This window comes from Bubalus bubalis, chromosome 5 (assembly GCF_019923935.1).
Source record: "Bubalus bubalis isolate 160015118507 breed Murrah chromosome 5, NDDB_SH_1, whole genome shotgun sequence".
NCBI classification, from domain to species: Eukaryota; Metazoa; Chordata; class Mammalia; order Artiodactyla; family Bovidae; genus Bubalus; species Bubalus bubalis.
The window spans coordinates 118125139-118145617 of NC_059161.1; the positions used below are offsets into that span (position 1 = coordinate 118125139).

Genomic DNA, 20479 nt, shown 5'->3' on the forward strand with positions numbered 1-20479 from the left:
AGTGATACTGGACTCTTTGTGACCCTATGGACTGTAGTCCGCCAGGCTCCTCTGTCCATGGGATTCTCTAGGCAAGAATATGGCGGTGGGTTGCCATTTCCTCCTCCAGGGGATCTTCCCAACCCAAGAATCAAACTCGCGTCTCTTCTGTCTCCTGCACTGGCAGGCAGGTTCTTTACCACTAGCGCTACCTGGAAGCCCATATGATCCAACAACTCCACTACTGGGCATATACCCTGAGAAAACCATAAGTGAAAGAGCCGTATGTACCCCAACGTTTGTTGCAGCACTATTTACAATAGCTAGGACATGCAAGCAACCTAGATATCCACTGACAGATGCATGGATAAAGACATTATGGTACATATATATTACTGAATATTACTCAGTCATATAAAAGAACACATTTGAGTCAGTCCTGTGGATGAACCTAGAGCATGTTACACGGAGTGAAGTAAGTCAGAAAAACCAGTATCATATATTAATGGAAATATGTGGAATCTAGAAAGATGGAACCTACTAGCAGGGTAGCAATGGAGATGCAGACATAGAGAACAGATTTGTGGATACAGTGGAGGGAAGGAGAGGGTGGGATGAACTGAAAGAGTAGCATGAAAACATATAAATTACTGTATGTAAAACAGATAGCCAGGGGAAATTTGCTGGATGATGCAGGGAGCTCAAATCAGGTGGCCTGTGATGACCTAGAGGGATGGGATGGGGTCAGGTGGAAAATGGGAGGGAGGTTCAAGAGGGAGGGGTTATTCATCTTGATATATGAATATCTATGGCTGATTCATGTTGATGTATGGCAGAAACCAACACAATATTGTAAAGCAATAATCCTCCAATTAAATTTTTTTTAAAAAATAAAAAGCATATAAAACTAAAAAAAAAAAAAAAAAAATGGTGGTCGATTTAGAAAAAAAATCAAGTGAGCACCCCAGGGGATTCCAGGGTGTGTCTGCCTTTGCCACTACACACGGCCCCCCAGAGTCGCCTCCCCCTCCAACCGCCGTCCAAACGAGGACCTTCCTCTGCCATGTGAAGTCCCACATCTGGCTCTGTTTGATGGCTTTAAATTCCTGTGGCAAAAACCCCTGACACATCTATCTACCTGGTGACCTGGACAATCACATGTCTTTTAGGCAGTGAGAACTCACCCCCAAAGTGGGCAAGGAATTGAAACACACAGCTCTCCTAATTAAACCGTCTCTCCCTGGATCAGGCCCGCTGGCTGGGGAAAAGGATTCCATTCTGTGTGGGGAACATGCTGGTATGTGCTCAACCTGGCATTCATCCACCCTCTTGTGATGACTCTCTGCCATTCCCTGATTGGGAAAGATTTGTCGTTGTTGCTATTGTTCAGTTGCTAAGTCGTGTCCAACTCTTTTCAACCCCATGGACCGCAGCATGCCAGGCTCCTCTGTCTTCCACTACCTCCTGGCGTTTGCTCAAATTCAAGTCCACTGAGTCGGTGATGCTATTCAACCATCTCAGCCTCTGCCATCCCCTTCTCTTTTGCCTTCAATCCTTTCCAGCATATCAGGGTCTTTTCCTATGAGTCAGTTCTTCACATCAGGTGGAGTTTCAGCAACAGTCCTTCCAAAGAATATTCAGGATAGGGAAATGGCTACTCTCAAAGACAGGAGAAAGACCATCTCAGTCCCACGGTCATACAAAGCCTCTCTTGTGTCAATTCCCTTTCATTGTAGACTTCAAAGCATGCATTTTTGAAATGCCTCAAGAACTTCAGGTATGAAACAGCTCCATTTCATGCAGGTCATGAGAATAAACCCTTGAGGTCAGCCTGCAATTCTGATGTTCTCCACACTACCAGAAGTAGATCTCTTTCATGTAGCAAGTTTTCAGGTGAAATGTACTTGGCCACAGTGGGATGTGGGCTACAGTGCTTTTCTTCTTAATCCACCTTCTCTGGTTTCTAACTCAAAGTGAAAGTGAAAGTGAAGTCACTCAGTCGTGTCCGACTCTTTGTGACCCTGTTGGACTGTAGCCCACCAAGCTCCTCCGTCCATGGGATTCTCCAGGCAAGAATACTGGAGTGGGTTGCCATTTCCTTCTCCAGGGGATCTTCCCGACCCAGGGATCGAACCCAAGTCTCCTGCATTGCAGGCAGAAGCTTTAACCTCTGAGCCACCAGGGAATCCCTGAGCCATCAGGGAATCCCTCAACATCCCTCTCAATTCTATCATGCCCATTTCACAGGTGGTGAAACTGAGGTAGAATGGCATGTAACCTTGCGACCTGATGCACTATAGCCCATCAGGCTTCTCTGTCCATGGAATTCTCCAAGCAAGAATACTGGAGTGGGTAACCATTTCCTCCTCCAGGGGATCTTCCCGATCCAGGGATCGAACCCAGGTCTCCTGTACTGCAGGTGGATTCTTTACAGTCTGAGCCACCTGGGAAGCCCTTTGGAGACAAGAGAGGGGACGCCAGACCTAGAAGCCCTGACCTGGCTGGCTGCTCCTTGCACCAGGCTCTGCCCACCAGTCACCTCTGCTCACACTGCCCCACAAGGCACTGTTGGCCCGTGTAAGAGCCACAGGTCCCCATCTCCTCTGGAAGAGGTCTGCTCAGGATCCCACGACCAAATGTGTTCCACTCAATTTTCCTTCCTTGTCAAAGGGAGCCTAATGGTTCCATGGCTCCCTTCTTCTGAAATCAAAGCCCTTTGCAAACTCTCCCATTAATTTATATAAACTGTCTAGTAAGTAAAGTGAACTCAGGGCATGATTACCCCTATTTCAGAGATGAAAGCCAGAGACAAACAGGGTACTGCGCAAGGTCCTGTAAACGGCTGTATTGCCCAAGTTCCTACAAACTGTTACCAGAGGCCAGAGTCCCATCCTATCCTGGTATTCTGACTTCACAAATGACACAGAGGAGAGATGAGGGTAGTGTTTAGTTATAACATTATCTGAGCTGCAGAGATTACAAGCCCAGGCAAGCTGCTGATCACCTTGGCTCTTCCCAGTCCCTGTCTCTTCCCAGTCCCTGTCTCCTGGGTAGAGGTGGCTCACAAAGATGCCCGCTGACCTGAGGAGTGGGCAAGTTCCACCTCACAAGATTTACTGAGGCATCGCCCACCCCTGCAAGTTAATTTCTGATGCCTTTGCTTCAGAAGTCCACAGACACTGACTGATCCCAAGACACCCGTGGAGGCTGAGAGCAACAAGCGTTTCTCATAATTTGTAGAAGGGGTTGGGGATGGGGGTGGAGAACAGACAGTATTCTGCCCAGGCCCACAAAGCAGGTACCCCCAAAGTCTGGGGGTACCCATCTGCTGCCATCAGTGTTCTGCCTCCAGTTCATCCCAAGTGGCAGAGGAATCCAGACCAGTGGTTCTCAAAGTGGCCACAACCCAGGGAAGCCATCAAGTGGAGGACGGGGTCGGGGAAGGGTTACAGAGAAGCTCTTGGGGATACATAGGCCATATGCTTTTGCCTCTGGAGGCCTAACAACTCCAGTGACCTCAGTCCTCGGCACTGTGGCCCTGGACTGGACCCCCTCCCACTTACCACAGTGCCCAGAAGGAGGCTGGGCACTTCTTGGGCAGTGCCTGCAGACTGCCCATGGGAGGGGCCAAGAGAGAAGAGGTGAGGCGAGGAGAGGCAAGCCCTTTGATGGCAAGGAGAGTTCTTGTCGGTCGCTGTATCTCCAGGGCCCAGCAGAGGCTGACATACGGCGCAGGGAATGCTAAGCAAAACAGCCGGCGGCAGGGAGTTGGCTGGTGGGCAAGTCACATGGGACACGGGGTGATGAGGTGGGGCTTCTTCTATCTTCAGCCTTCATTCATTTATTCCTGCTTCACTGAATGAACATTTAAGGAATAGTTAATATAAGGCAAGGACAGAGCAGGGCTCCAGATGAAAGCAGGAAGGGTAAGTGGGAGCAGAGGGAGGGGAATAAATGTTTACTGACTTCTGATTACGAACCAGACACAGACTTATGTTAAAACTGATGCTCTCTAGGAACTCAGTTCGGTTTTTTAAAAAGAAACATCTCAACAGGAAGCATAGTGAACACAGGTGAGAGTGGAGTGAGGAGTTGGTAGGGGGTCAGCTCTGAGGGATTGGGGTGCTGGGAGCCCAGGAGGCCTCCCTATAGAGGAGACTGGTGTTAGAACAGGAGTCAGAGGGTCAGGGGCAGGCGACAGCAAGGCCGCCATAAGAGCCACTCACAGAGCGTCCACAGGCACAGAGACAACAGCTCTGTGGGGGGTGCTACCTCCCACCCTAAGGAGATCAGATTGGGACTGAGGCAGAGATCAGACTGGGACCAAGCCGGGAAAGGAACAGGAGCTGATCTGTGTTCCCTTCACTGAGAAGAGACAATGTATCACCGATTGCTCACTGAGAGAGAAACTTTCTCTTTTCTTTTCCTTTCCTTCCTTCCTGTCTTTCTTTTTTCTCCTCTGGGCTTTCACCCTCACATAGCTCACAAACCCAGATGCCTACACAAGCCAGGCAGGTGTGTCAGAGACTGTCTCCCCTGAAAGCTCCATCCCAGCTTGGGCACCTCCTGGAGGGCAGGCCCAGCGTGACCAGACCTGCCTGGTCTCCAAGGGAGGCTAGAAACCCACAAGCTGTGACATCTCCCCATTTTTAAATTTCAGTAACCAGTTCAAAGTTGTAACGACCGCGGGGTGTGCTGTGGTTTGCCACCTGACATCGACATCACACCCTCCATGAGAGACACATGCGGGGAGGACAGAGTCTGCAGAAGGAAGGCACGTGTGAGAGGGGTGAGGAGACAGACATTTCTCGGGTGTCCTGGAGCCCAGCTTCTGCCTTGGTGTAGGGGCTGACCAAGCTGGAGCAGTGCCCGCCAGAGACAAGGAGGCAGTGTCCAGGTGCGACCCTGGCCTTGCCAAACCTCACAGCGTGGGGAGGGGTCACGAACTCTCCGGCCACTGGTTCTGCTGCTTGCAGTCTTGCCCTCATCTTCTTTCCACTACTCTCTATCTTAATGAAATGGAGCTCATGTACCTTGAACACGGGAAACACGATCGAGTGGAAGATAATGAGGCCCCGAAGTGACTACACAATCCCCGGTGGATGGAGGCCAAAGCGCTGCCCTTGGTCACTACTCCCTGAGACGGTGGCTGCAGAATGTCCTGATGGGACTCCTGCCAGGCCTCAGCTCGGCAGCCCTCCAGATCTGACCTCAAGCGGGAAAACAGCAAGGTATTGATGGCTCCCGTTCAGTGAGGACCTATCCTGGGACTGTTCAGCTCAACAACAAATACTTTCAACTGATATTAGATCCTGTGCAAGGATAAACTCGCCGGGCGGAGGAGAGGGCGGGGGACGGGGAGTTAAATCTGAAAGCATAACTCAGCATTTTCTAAACAGGAGGGCGCTCAGATCAGAGTAAGGTGTGCAGCCCTAGAGATGGCTGGCGGTGTCCCTCACCCCTTGCTTCTGCATAAACAATTAGTGCTACCTCTCTTCCTGCTGGGTGCAGAACAGAAACAGAACCTGGGGACTGAGGTCCTAGGTTTGTGCTTTGGCTCCTCAGCTCCTTAGCTGTGTGACCTCAAACACGTCCCTTAACCTCAGTTTCCTCATCTGTAAAATGGGCAGCATGATGATAATCCCACCTTGGGGGCTGCATGTGTGCCTGGCATGAGCAAGCAGCCCTGAGAGGGCTTTGTCATCTCCTGAGTCCAGAATAAATATTAATTATTCTGCCTCCTGGGGGACAATCCGATGATTTGAGGTGACTCCTGAGTCTCCAGGGCTCAATACTGAGTTAAGGAAATAACTGCTATTTCTGAACCATAATACATAACTCTGACTGAGCCAGTGCGTCTGTTTTCCTGGCTCCACCAGGAGCTTAAGCACTGGCTCTGATTACTCCCCTCCTCACCCTTACCAGCCAACCTTTCCTTGCCAACTACTTCAAGCCTGAAATCACACTGCAAGGCGAGTTGTAAAAGCCTTGGCTTTTCTTGTCCCTTTTTCACATCTCCCTAGGGCAGCACAAGAAGCTGTTACCAAGGCAACCTGCATAGTTCAATCTCCGCATGTTATTTGAAAATGGCCCCATTTCTCCCCTTGTGACAAAAACACCTGTGGCTGCCTTAGAAACCTTCCTAAGCCTACTGCTAATGAGGAAATATGTTCTGACCTGATTAAATTTTCTTTTCCCAGGACGATTTCAACTGTTAAATCAAGTAAGCAGACATTCGGTCACCTAACTTCCCACAGGACTTGACAAACCACCCATCATGCAAACCACCCATCATGCACTTCTCACTTGCCCCCAAACACCGTCGAACTGACCTGCCTTGACAATCTGAAAAGGTGGTATGTACCGGAAGTCTTCCAGAAGGAAGACTTCTTTTGTTTCCTTTATTTCTAAGGAATTTCTGGAGTTGGGATTGGGGTCGGAGATCCCTCCATACTTCCCAGTGCTAAATAGTTAAAACAGTGTGAAAGGCAGTGGAAAGAATTCAAGGCTTGAGAGTCCAATATTCTGGATTTAAATCCCAGGTTGACCTTTTACTGGGCTTTAGACAGTAAAGAATCTGCCTGCAATGCAGGAGACCCAGGTTTGATCCCTGGGTTGGGAAGATACTCTGGAGAAGACTGGAATGGCTACCTACTTCAGTATTCTTGTCTGGAGAATTCCATGGACTGGGAGAGGAGCCTGGCAGGACACAGTGCATGGAGCTGCAAAGAGTCAGACATGACTGAGCAACTAACTCAACAACTTGACCTTTTACTAGTTATGTAACCTTGGGCAAATTATTCAGCCTCCTAATTCTGTTTCTTACTGGTAACACAGGAGTAACTCTACCAACTTCATGGGATGGTTATAAGAGTTTAGCAAGAAATAAACATGAAAACTTCTGGAGGTGCTAGGAAAACCACCAAGCCAGCGCTAGGTAGCATTAATTCATGCACTCTCACACTTTTTCAAAAGATGGGGAAACAGTGTCAGACTTTATTTTTGGGGGCTCCAAAATCACTGCAGATGGTGACTGCAGCCATGAAATTAAAAGACACTTACTCCTTGGAAGGAAAGTTATGACCAACCTAGATAGCATATTCAAAAGCAGAGACATTACTTTGCCAACAAAGGTCCGTCTAGTCAAGGCTATGGTTTTTCCTGTGGTCATGTATGGATGTGAGAGTTGGGCTGTGAAGAAAGCTGAGCGCTGAAGAATTGATGCTTTTGAACTGTGGTGTTGGAGAAGACTCTTGAGAGTCCCTTGGACTGCAAGGAGATCCAACCAGTCCATTCCAAAGGAGCTCAGTCCTGGGTGTTCTTTGGAAGGACTGATGCTAAAGCTGAAACTCCAGTACTTTGGCCACCTCATGCGAAGAGTTGACTCATTGGAAAAGACTCTGATGCTGGGAGGGATTGGGGGCAGGAGGAGAAGGGGACGACAGAGGATGAGATGGCTGGATGGCATCACCGACTCGATGGATGTGAGTTTGAGTGAACTCCGGGAGTTGGTGATGGATAGGGAGGCCTGGCGTGCTGCAATTCATAGGGTCGCAGAGTTGGACATGACTGAACGACTGAACTGAACTCAATTGTAAAGTGCTGCCCGACAACCCTGCCAGGCTCCCAGCTAGGCCCATGTGGGAGAACTCTGAAAGAACAGGTTCCAGAAGGCAGCAAAGGATATGGCTTTCTGAAACAGACTCCAGACCAATCTGAACAAAGGTCCACACACATTAGGGGACCCATACATCTATGGGGGATGTATGGTCTTTCAGGACAAGGCTTTTGGAGCGCATTATCATCAGTACATTAATATTTACATGACTGGATGCTCCTCAGGTCCCTGAATAACTCCATCTGATGCCTCTTTCCCCAGAGACAGGTTCCAAGTGAGAAGACCCAGGGATGATGAGCCATTTACTGTGCCATGTGCAGGAAGCTACCCTTATCACCTTTTTTCTCCCCAAACTAGATTCCCCTCCCGACCTCCACTTCCAGCAGCCTTCCATCCTCACTTCTCCCCTCCAGGCTAGTTCCTTCACCTCTGAGGTCCACCACCAGGTTTGATCTAGTCGTTGTTCAAATGTCTTTTAGGTGCATCCATCGCTACCATTTCACAACTCCAAAATGGGACTTCCTACCTCCAAATTGTCAGGCACCTAAGGATTAATGTTTTTTAAACACTGCTTCTAACTCCATCCAACCTTCCCTGAAGCTCACCATATATTTGCTTTCCCCTTCCCTCTTCTGTTTATCTCTCCAACACCTTGGCTGGGAAGAGTCTAAGCATAGCCTGACATGCTGTCAGGACCTGCACCTCCATCCTCTTTCCCCATGTGCCTCCTGAGCCCATTCCTGATGTCTTCCGAAACTTTATTAACCCCCCAGCGCTCAGGACACGTCACAGAGGCCATGCTCTGGGCGAAGGGGTAAGGGAAGAGCCGCACTCTCCCAGGTCAGTCTTCCCATTGACATCATGGGGGTCCCCAAGACACCTTCCAGGAAGGCAGTTGGAAAACCCCAGCCCGACCCCTCACTCCTGTTGATCCCCACCATCCCCTCCACCACCTGCCTTATCCCCCGTCCTCCAGCAGGGCACAGAGGGAGTGAGCGAGGGCGGGCTCTGCACAGTAAACGGTACGTGGTTCTCACAGAGCACATGGGAAAGCTGGAGCGGTCTTTGGGAGAAGCAGTAAGGAGGGGCAGAGGCGGCTTACTTCATCCCCCTAGACCTCAGTCTCACCTGTAACACAGGAGTTTTACAAGGACAAATGAGTTGGTCCCAGGGAAAACTAACGCTCTGTTCTCAGGCCAGGTTCAATAAAGGGTCATGATTCTTATTACCATGGCTGAGTTCCCACACTCAGCCCATTCTGATGTTTTAACTCAAGCCCTTCTCACATGGACGCTAAGGAGAAAAAACCTCAGATTTCTCCAGAGATCACATCAGTCAACAGAATGACAGAACTCAGATGGCTGGATGGAACTCAGATCAATAGCATTCAGCTTCAGTAAATACGATGGCCAAAAAAATAGGCCATCTAACAAGTAGTCCATTCTGGAAACTTCCCGACAGTAAAACACAGCCCAACCACTTAAGAGAAGCCTCCTGCTTGTCTGCCCTGTGGCTCTGATGTGAAAATAAAAACATCCTAAGCTACTTCACATCGAACTTTCATTTCTTTTTATTCCATCCCAACTGCTGAGATGACTCAGAAAGGATCTCGCTCTGCGGCTGGCAGTCTTCCACCCCACCCCACACTTTCTCATCTGCAGACCAGGCTGAGCAAACAGGTTCAACCAACCCAAGGATCAAGATGAAGGTTAAGCCAAAGACACACTCAGGGCAAATAATAGGAATCTGTACAGGGTCATGCTAGTGGGTCTGTTTTACCTCCAAGATGAGGGGCCTCATTCTCCAAGCTGACCTGGGGCCATCCTAGGCTGGTATAGAGTGAGGCCAGATCCAGACCCTCCCTCTGCCAGCCATGTCTGACCCTACAAATTTCTGGGTCCAGCAGAGGCAGGTAGGTGCGTTGTCGGGGCTGGGGCGGGGCAATAGTGTAGTCACGGAAAAAGAGAAACCAGGCCTGAGCCTCCTCAACTCTACTCATGACTCAGGCAGCAATCTACAGAGGCCATCACCACACAGGTGAGACAGGGCTGAGCTGTATCAGCACCACAGTGAGCTCTAGACTCCCCTCCCTCCTAGTGCACAGGAGCCACAGGAACCAAGGTCTCTGGCAGCTTCCTGACTGGTTTTAGCAGACTCAGCCTTCTCCAGCACTCTTCCACATCCCCCAGGAAAATACAGAGAACACAGTCAATCAGGGCTGCTGAAAACTGGTTTTTAAAACACCCAGTGTTTGGTATCACGCTCAAAATCTTGTGCTCTTCAGCTTGGCATTCAAGGCCCTGCACCAGCAGAGCCTGAGCCTCCTCTTCCAGCTATATCTCCCTCCACGCCTCCATGGGCTGTGGACTCCACTTGACTCTCTGTTCTACCTATTCCCAGAACAAACTAAAAGCTTCTGATCACCTGGCAAATATTCCGCATCTAAAAAGATCAATAAGATGGGGACCCTGTCCTCTAGGAACCCCAAGTTTTGCTGCTCTGTCTTTGCTCTTACTGTTCTGTCCACCTAGCCTGGAATTTCTTCCTTATGCCTTCTCCAGCTTGAAAATGCCTGGTGATCCCTTATTGTCAGCTATCTACGAAGTATTCCTTGCTCTTTCCCCAAAGACATCATCCTGCCCTCCCATGGTGCTCTTTACATGAAGTGAAGTGAAAGTATTAGTCACTCAGGTGTCCAACTCTTTGCAAGCCCATGGACCTTCCAGGCTCCTCTATCCATGGAATTCTCCAGGCAAGAATACTGGACTGGGTAGCCATTCCCTTTGCCAGGGGATCTTCTCAACCCAGGGATTGAACCCAGATCTCCTACACTGCAGGTGGATTTTTTACTGAGCTACCAGAGAAGCCCAACACACCATGCAGAAATGTCTATGTAGGAATCAGCATGATTCTCCAGCAAGACTGGGAGATTCCCAAGAGCCCAGCATATGTCTCATTCACGTCTGCCTGCACGCACCAAGGTCAAGGCCTATGCATGCACGAGGTCTCCAGTGAGTGCTGACAACAGGGGGACCTTCTGTTTTTGGCAGACTTAGAGGAGCAGGGTCCAGACTTACTCTGCTGCTTCAAACAACTCCAAACCAGACAAAGTAAATGTAACAACAGTTTCCAGACACTGGATCTGAGGCAACAGAGGATGGATTCCTCAGAGGGTCAGAGCAAACGAGGTTAGTTCTTCTTGTCCCAACTCTATAGACAGTTTCCAGGCCATGGCACAGGGAGGGGATATCCAGGAAATGTCCAACAGTCTCCCCAAGTTGGGAAGAGACAGCTGGGACTCTAGGTAGTCAGAGTTCACAGGAGAGAGATACACACAGAGAGATCTGTGGAAATCTGCAGGAGATCCCCCTCCAGGTTTCTGCTGAGTGTTGACAGTACTGGTCAGGATTAGAGCGAACAATCTTTGAGCTTCACATTGAGCCAAGACTAATTTGTGCCCCAACCCACCAGAGTGGAATTACCTCGTAACTCACAGAACATCAGTAGGGCACTGAACATGGCGTTGCTTGGTAGTGTGATAATTAATGCTGGTATAAAGGCTGGTCTCAGCTATCACTGGTGAACAGTAAGCCTTCAAAAGATCACACCATTTTCAAGTAACTTAACTGTCCTCAAACAATTCCAAGACTATTTATAAAAATACAAAAGTAACCAGAACCCAACAGGGCAAAATTCCCAACATTCAACATAGAAACAAAAATTTTCAAATATACCAAGAAGAAAATATAACCTATAATGAGGGGAAAACCAATCAGTAGAAACAGATTCAAAAATATAGATAATATAACTAGCACACAAGGACATTAAATGGTTCCTGTAATTATCTTCCATATACTCAAAATGCAAAAGAAGATTAAGCATGTTAAGCAGCGACAAAAAAATAAAAGACCCAAATCAAACTTCTAGAAATGGAAACTACAAATGTCTGATATAAAAAACATGCCATAAGGAAATAACAGCAGATTAGACACTACAGAAGAAAAGATCAATGAACTTGAAGAAACAGAAACTATGCAAAACCAACCACACACATACATACACAAACTGGGGAAAAAGTAAATTCAGCATCAGACAGCTGTGGAACAACTTTAAGAATACTAAAATACATGTGACGGCATTTTCCAAAAAGGGGAGAGAGAATAGAGAAAATCCCTAAAGAATGACTAGTTGAAAAATTTCCAAATGTGATGAAAGCTTTAAATTCACAGATACAAAAACTCAATTAACTCAAGCACAAGAAATATGAAAACGACCCAAAAAGTGAAAGTGAAAGTCACTCAGTCATGTCCGATTCTTTGTGACCTCATGGACTAAACAGTCCATGAAATTCTCCAGGCCAGAATACTGGAGTGGGTAGCCTTTCCCTTCTCCAGGGGATCTTCTGAACCCAGGGATCAAACCCAGGTCTCCCACATTGCAGGTGGATTCTTTACCAGCTGAGCCACAAGGAAAGCCCAAAACTAACCAAGGCACATAATAATTCAATCATTTAAAATTAGTCATAAAAGTAGCCAGAAGTAAAAGCGAATGAACAGGTGAACTTCATAAAATAAAAATGACAACAGATTACTCATATGAAACAATGCAAGCCAAAAGACACCAGAACCACATCTTAAAATGCTGAGAAAAATATAATTGACTTAGTGACATGTATGACAACAAGAGTATAAAGGCCACGAGGGAGGAAATGAGAATATACTATGGTAAGGTTTTTATACTACATGTAAAATAATATAAGATCACTTGCTTGTAGACTATGACAAGTTATGACACATATCATGAATCTTAAAGCAACTACGTAAAAAAAAAAAAAAACCTAATAAACTGACAAAGGCAATAAAAAATGGAATTAAAAAAAAAAACTACTCGATCCCAAATTACTCAGAAAAAAAAAGGGGGGATATAAGAAGAAAAAACATAGGACAGATTGAAAACAAACAGCAAGATGATAGAGTTAAATCCAACCAGAGTTAACCCATCAGAGGTAAACCTGGCACAGAGTTGTACCCTGGGCCCCAGATGCCAGCAGATCCCCATGCACAGCACTACACAGTGAAAAGAGAATCCGCCAGGCCCCAGCACCCAGCATCCCATGTGCCTCACACCTAAGGCCTGTCCCTCAGGTGATTGACTGCACCCCACTGAGGAGACTCTGACACGATGTTCTCCAGATGGGTAGACTCACACTTCATCCTGGACTCAGAGCACACCTGTCAGAGGGAATTGTATGGAAAACATCCCAGTTGACACGCTCAGGTTAAATTAAAATGCATGATCTGAAGCAAGATGGTGCAGTACAAAGACTTTCAGAGTTAAACTTAACTACAGTAATAATCACATTAAAAGTAAATGGCCTAAATATCCCAATTAAAAGGCAGAAATTATAAGGCTGAATTTACAAACTGCAAAGCTCATCTATATGCTGCCTACAAGAAATTCACTTTAAATGTAAAGACACAAACAATTCAAAAGCAAAAGGATGTAAAGAGATACACCACACAAACACTAATTTTTAAAATACCTATCCATTTATTTAATTGTGGTAAAATATACATAACATTTTCCATTTAAAACATTTAATGTGTACAGTTTTGTAACATTAAATACATCACACTGTTGTATTTCACCACCATCTACCTCCAGAACTTTTCTATTATCTCAGACTGAAACTTGTACTTCTTAAACATTAACTCCCATTCCTCCCTCTCCTGTGCCCTTGACAACCATCACTCTTCTTTCTGATTCTATGAATTTACTACTCCAGGTACCTTATATATGAGGTTGTTGTTCAGTCACTACCATCTCTTTGCAACCCCACGGACTGTAGTCCGCCAGACTCCTGTCTATGGGATCTCCCAGGCAAGAATACTACAGTAGGTTGACATTTCCTTTTCCAGGGGCTCTTCCTGACCCAGGGTTGAACCGGAATCTTCTGCATTGTTAGGAGGTTCATTTACCCTTTAGTGACTGACTTGTTTCACTTAGCATTATTGCTTCAACTTTCATCCATGTTGTCAAAACTTTCCTTCATTCTTAAAGCTGAATGACGTTCTGTTGTGTGCAGGTATCACATTCATTTACCCATCCATCTGTCAGTGGACCCTTGAGTTGCTTCTACCTTTTGGTTATCGTGAATGATGCTGCTGGAAACACTGGTGTAGAGATACCTGAGTCTGTTTACATTTCTTTAGGGTATATACTCAGAATTGGAATTGCTAGATCACATGGTAATTCTATCTTTAATTTTTTGAGGAATTGCCATACTGTTTTCCACAGCAGCTGTACACTTTACACATTTCCACCAGCAATACAAGAAAGGGATCCATCTGAGCCACTGGGCTTCCTTGGTGGCTCAGATGGTAAAGAGTCTGCCTGCAATGCAGGAGACCCAGGTTCAATCCCTGGGTTGGAAGATCCCCCGGAGAAGGAAATGGCAACCCACTCCAATATTCTTGCCTGGAAAATTACATGGACGGAGGAGCCTGGCAGGCTACAGTCCATGGAGTTGCAAAGAGTCAGACATGACTGAGCCACTAACAGTTGCCAATACTTCAGATGGTTTTCTTTTTTCTTTAACAACTGTTATTCTAATGAGTGAGAAGTGGTAGCTCCTTGTCATTTGATTCGAATTTCCCTAATGACTAGTGATATTGAGTATCTTCATGTGCTTATTGGCCATCGGTATATCATCCTTGGAGAAATGTCTATTCAAGATCTTTGTCAAATTTAACCTGGTTGTTTTTTCATTGTTGAGCTGTAGAAGTTCTTCAAATATTCTGATATCAATCCATTAGCACTAATTGTTTTTAATTTGGATTGGCTATATTAATACAACACAAAGTAGATTTCAGAACAAAGAATATTACCAGGGATTAAAAGGGTCATTTCATGATAAAGGAGGTCAGCTCATCAAAAGAACCTAACACTCCTAAATGTTTTAAGTGAATTATAACAATTCAAATCACACAAACTACATCCTCCGTTTACAACAAAATTAACTTAGAAATCAATGTTCACTAGACAGAAGAAGAACAAAATAATAGCATAATGCTGACTTTCCTCTTTTACTACTTGTAATTCCACACAGGAAGGAGCAGACGAATTAGCAAGACTTACATGTCTTCAATGCTAGGCATACCTGACCTGAGTCATTTGTTTCATTTTCTTGGTTCAGTCTGCCCTCTTCTCCCCACCCTAAACTCCAAGGACTGCACTTGTAAGCCACAGCTAAATCACAACAATCAAGCTGTTTGGCGTTTGCTCAAGCCTTTCACATAAACCAATGAAAAGGAAGAGAAATGTAATGGAGCAAACACGTACTAAATAAACCTCCTTTATAGTCCCCAAACCTCAGAGACACTGTTGCCTTTACAGAGATCTCTCTGTCATGGCACAACTATGCAGAAATAAACTGGAGCCTTCTGAAAACCCCAAACTCTAAGGAGAAACTAAACAATTTCCGGACAGAGATCCAATCAGATTAAAACAAGGTCTTTGCTGACCTGATTAGGTCAGTCTGGAAAAACCCTACCAGGACTGGACAACAGTGTCCAAGAGATGATTCATACAGGTGGTTACTCTGATGCCCTTTTCACAGCAGATTAGCAAATTACATAGCAATAAGCAAAAAGACAATAAGACCCCTTAGGAAAAATTTCACTTCCAAGCTCAACAAATCTACAAACTCCTTTTTTGTAAAGCAGTGCTTCCAAACTTGCCTTACAGTAAGAATCACCGAGTTCAAGCGTTAAAAATACAAATTCCTATGTCCTTCTGGGCTTCCCTGGTGGCTCAGTCGGTAAAGAATCCACCTGCAATACGGGAGACCTGGGTTTGATCCCTGGGTCGGAAAAATCCCCTGGAGGAGGGCATGGCAATCCACTCCATTATTCTTGCCTGGAGAATCTCCATAGACAGAGGAGCCTAGTGGGCTACAGTCCATGGGATTGCAAAAAGCTGCTCATGACTGAGTGACTAAGCACAGAACAGAACATGCCCTAGAGAACCTAAGCAAGAATATCTGGAGGTGTCCAGATGTTCAAAGAATATCCATATCTTTGACAAGCATTACAGATGCTTAACAGCCAGCAAATACATTAGCTTGGAAATAAGGCTCACGGGTTAAAACTCCCAATGTGGCCACTTAATGGCTGCAGCACTCCATCTAACATCTCTAGGTCTCCCTCACTTCATCCGCAAAATGGGTTCACCACCTACCTTGAACTGTTTCCAGAATCCTTGCTAACTGCTACTGCTAAGTCACTTCGGTTGTGTCCGACCCTGTGCGACCCATAGACGGCAGCCCACCAGGCTCCCCCGTCCCTGGGATTCTCAAGGCAAGAACACTGGAGTGGGTTGCCATTTCCTTCTCCAATGCATGAAAGTGAAAAGTTAAAGTGAAGTCGCTCAGTCGGGTCCGACTCTTAGCGACCCCATGGACTGCAGCCTACCAGGCTCCTCCTTCCATGGGATTTTCCAGGCAAGAGTACGGAGTGGGGTGCCATTGCCTTCTCCAGAATCCTTATATGTTCACAAAGCCCCTAGAACACTGCCAAAAGCACAGGGCAGCAAGGTAAAAAATCAGAGCTATTGCTACCTTGAAATAAAACAAAAGAGCCATAGAAGCTGTCCAAATGAAATCTACTAAGAAAAATTTCAATCTAATGGAAACTACAAAGGCATCAGGCCAGATGTGTGGCATGATCTAGGGGGAAAAGCTTTTCTAGGCACTATGACTGCCAAGAATGCTAACTTTCTCACTCCAGGGTCCAGAACTTCACTGCAAGTCCTCTCTCCCATCCAGAACCAGAGTTCAGGCTGCGCAGGGTCACGGCTTTGAACAACAACCATCGAAAGTCTTTCCTTCCCAAGTCCCTCTGTCACCACCACCTGCAGCTCTAGGATCAACAACAGTCAGAGACCTGACAGTCAAGTGAAAGCATCTTGGGTGCACCAGTAGGAGATGGGACTCCTGAGTAAGAGGCAGGCAGCCAATGAAGAGGGTGGGAAAGGCCTCAGTCACAAACAGTAGTATCACTAGGACACTGCCGAAGTCTGTGAAGTTTCCAGAGTTAAGATGGGTCATTCTCAGGGTGAGTGACCCAGATACTGGGCAGCAGAGAAAGCACTGACTTGCTGAAACCCTGAGGTGCAGAGTCAAACACACACCCACTCACCCACCCTCTTGGAACCCAGGAGGAACCAGGGACACCTTGGAGATACACAAGCACCAATGACCTTTGTACCCTGCCGGCCCAGAACTAGGGATTGGTCAGTGATGCTGGGACAAGAATACAGGATAAGAACAGATCCAAGCTGCAAAGGTCGATGCTCACTGCCCTGGAGAAAGGGCACAACCCAAAGGGTTACAGACCAGAGCGTCATTTGGACTCCACTCTGGAGCCAGACAGCCGCTGGCAAGTCACCGCACTCATACCTCTTTCCCCACCTGTGAGATGGGCAACCTGATTCTAATGTCACCAGAAGTGTGACCGGCAAGAGCTCAAGGACGGGGTGGAGGGAGAAAAGCGGACAGTGATGGGTGAAGCGAGGCTGGACACCGGACCTGGGCGGGGAGCTCGAGTACTGCCTCCTTCCCGCGGTTCCACTGCACCGGGCAGGAACGCCGGTCCCGGCGGGAGTCACGCGTCCCTCGCGCCCAATCACCAGCCTTTGCCAGGTGAAGTGGGCACGCCCGGGGACGCGCCGGGAGCGACGGCCAGCGCCGCCCCCATTCCCATCCTCGCCCCTCCCCAGGTCCGACTCACGTACCCCAAGCCGCCTCCGCAGGCGCCACAGCCGTCGGGGGGTTAAATCGCAGCCTAAGCCCACATTTCCGGAATTGACGAGGCCCGCCCCCTCCCGCCGGAAGTGACCCCTTCAACGTCCGGGCGCTGGGAGGCGAGTCCCACGTCACTCTTCCCGCAGCACGTTGGGCGCGCCGCAGGCCTCTGAGTCACCACGATAGCGTACCACCACCCCCCCCCCCCCCGCCCCCCGGCCCCCAGCACCCCCGGGAACACTCGCCGCCACCCGGGGGACCACACCCACGGGAGGGCCCACGAGATCCCTCCCGTGAGAGGGGAGGCTGGCCCCGCGCCCACAGGCCATTGACCCGCCCCCAGAAGGGACACCATCCATTGGAGGGCCCTGGGCGAGTGCGCCTGCGCAGGTTTCCGCGGATGCTGTGACCGGAGAGAGATGGTCTCTTTTTTTTTTCTTCCAAACAGTACCTGACCTTCAGGGTGAGGCTCAAAGTGGCCCAAAGGAGACCCGAAGGGAAACGAATGGAATTCCAGCACCAAGGGGACTCCCTCGACTGTCTGAGCTCAGACTTGGGAACCCCCACGCCAGGACTGAATTGATCAGTGTCCTAAGTGTCCCCAAGCAAACAGCAGTGGCTGTCAAACTGGAACTGACTGGCTGGCTCCTCAAAACAACTGAGTAGCTTCCTGAAAAGTAACCTGTTTCCCAAGGCCCTCATTTGTTTATTTCAGTCTCTTGGTCGTGTCCCACTCTTTGCGACCCCGTGGACTGAAGCACGCCAGGCCTCCCTGTCCATCATCAAATCCCGGAGCTCACTCAAATTCATGTCCATCGAGTCGGTGATGCCATTCAACTATCTCATCTTCTGTCGTCCCCTTCTCCTCCTGCGTTCAGTCTTGCCCAGCATCGGAGCTTTTCTAAGGAGTCAGTTCTTTTCATCAGGTGGTCAAAGTATTGGAGCTTCAGCTTCAGCATCAGTCCTTCCAATGAATAGTCAGGGTTGATTTCCTTTAGGATTGACTGATTTGATCTCCTTGCTGTCCAGGGGACCCTCAAGAGGCTTCTCCAACATCCCAGTCCAAAAGCATCAATTCTTTGGTGCTCAGCTTTTATTTATAGTCCAATTCTCACATCCTTACATGACTCCTGGAAAAAAATCATAGCTTTGACTAGACGGACCTTTGTCAGCAAAGTAATGTCTCTTCTTTTTAATATGCTGTGTAGGTTTGTCAAATTTCTTCTAAGGAGAAAGCATCTTTTAATTTCATGGCTGCAGTCACCATATGCAGTGATTCTGGAGCCCAAGAAAATAAAGTTTTTAACTGTTTTTATTGTTTCCCTATCTATTTGCCATGAAGTGATGGAAAATAGACAGGATGCCACGATCTTGGTTTTTTGAATGTTGAGTTTTAAGCCAGCTTTTTCACTCTCCTCTTTCGCTTTCATCAAGAGGCTCTTTAGTTCCTCTTCACTTTCTGCCATAAGGGTGGTGTCATCTGCATATCTGAGGTTATTGATGCTTCTCCTGGCAATCTTGATTCCAGCTTGTGCTTCATTCAGTCCAGCATGTCACATGATGTGCTCTGGATATAAGTTAAATAAGCAGGGTGACAATATACAGCCTTGATGTACTCCTTTCTGAATTTGGAACCAGTCTGTTGTTCCTAGTCTGGTTCTAACTGTTGCTTCTTGACATGTGTACAGGTTTCTCAGGAGGCAGGTAAGGTGGTCTGGTATTCCCATCTCTTTAAGAATTATCCACAGTTTGCTGTGATCTACACTGTCAAAGGCTTTAGCGTAGTCAATGAAGCAGAAGTAGTTGTTTTTCTGGAAGTCTCTTGCTTTTTCGATGATCCAACAGAGGTTGGCAATTTGCTCTCTGGTTCCTTGCCAAGGTCTTTGTTACATTTAGTCCATTCTGTGTGGGTAGTGCTTAAAAAATAACAGGCAACCTTAGACAATACATCCTAACTCGCCCAGAATCACTGGGCTGGTGCCCCATGAAGCAAGGCCCTGCTGCTAGTGCTGTCTTGTCTAGGCAGCTTGTACTCGACAAGCTGACCTGGAGGTGAAGCGGTTCCCTGTCTGCTTCTTAGCAGTGTCCAAAATTGCAGCTTTGTAAAAGTGGTGCCCTAGGATGAGAGCTTCTTAGACCAAGGAAATCTTCCGACCAAATTGAAAATCTTATTCGATGTTGAATTAAGACCTGGCACTACAGTGCCAGGAACAGCAATACTTTTGGCCTCATTCTCCTCATTTGATTCTTTTTTCTTGTTACACCTTTCCTTTCAATGGATACTCTCAGATTTCTTTTTCAAATTCTCGAGAGAGTGGATCTGATTGGCTAAGATAATCACTGTTGACTATTGAGCTGAGTTTACTCTTTCTTTGAAGAGTCCCTCATAGATTCCCTCATGGCTCAGATGGTAAAGAGCCTGCCTGCAACGTGGGAGGCGTGAGTTCCATCCCTGGGTCTGGAAGATCCCTTCGAGAAGTAAATGGCAACCCGCTCAAGTACGCTTGCCTGGGAAATCCCATGGACAGAGGAGCCTGGCAGCTACATACAATCGATAGGATCACAAAGAGTCAGACATGACTGAGCGACTACAGTTTCACTTTCATGAAGAGTTCCTCATAGGCTGCCAGGGATGGAATCAGTGAGGAGGGCCATCTCAGCTATTGCCCCTTCTGGGACACAGGTAGCACTTTTGAGGGATGCTGTGGCTGGTTTTGAAAACGTTTCACTTTGAACATAATGTCAGCATCGCTCCCATTGACAGCAGCTGTCAGAGAGCTGGGTTGAAACTGTTTCTGGGGGCAGGGAGGGTCAAGACAGTGAATCTTAACCTTTTGTTATAAACATTTTTTGTGGTGTAATTTTTCATTTGGTATTTGTTTTAGAAAATACTGCTGATGGCTTGAGTTTATATTCTGCAATCCTTTAACTTACTGGTACAATGGTAGAACATGAATATGGACACAGTAGCCTGAGCTAGAGTAGTCATCTTGAACCATGAGGTAACCGTGAGACTAGAGGTCATGCCTGACCACACAACAAAAGAGAGGGAGCCTGAGCCCTGACACCATGGAGCTCCA

General features: G+C 47.3%; 1 protein-coding gene across 2 annotated transcripts in view; it reads right to left on the reverse strand.

The window, feature by feature from the left end:
• VPS37C (VPS37C subunit of ESCRT-I) overlaps positions 1-17525 on the reverse strand; it is a 30433-nt gene extending 12908 nt beyond the window's left edge. The window contains exon 1 of one of the 2 annotated variants that reach the window (XM_006061716.4): positions 17390-17525. The gene's annotated coding sequence lies outside the window, so the exon portion shown is untranslated. Of the gene's footprint in view, positions 1-17183; positions 17364-17389 lie in introns of those variants that run through there. The other variant, XM_006061717.4, reaches the window with a different exon arrangement.
• Between the last annotated feature and the right edge of the window lie 2954 nt (positions 17526-20479).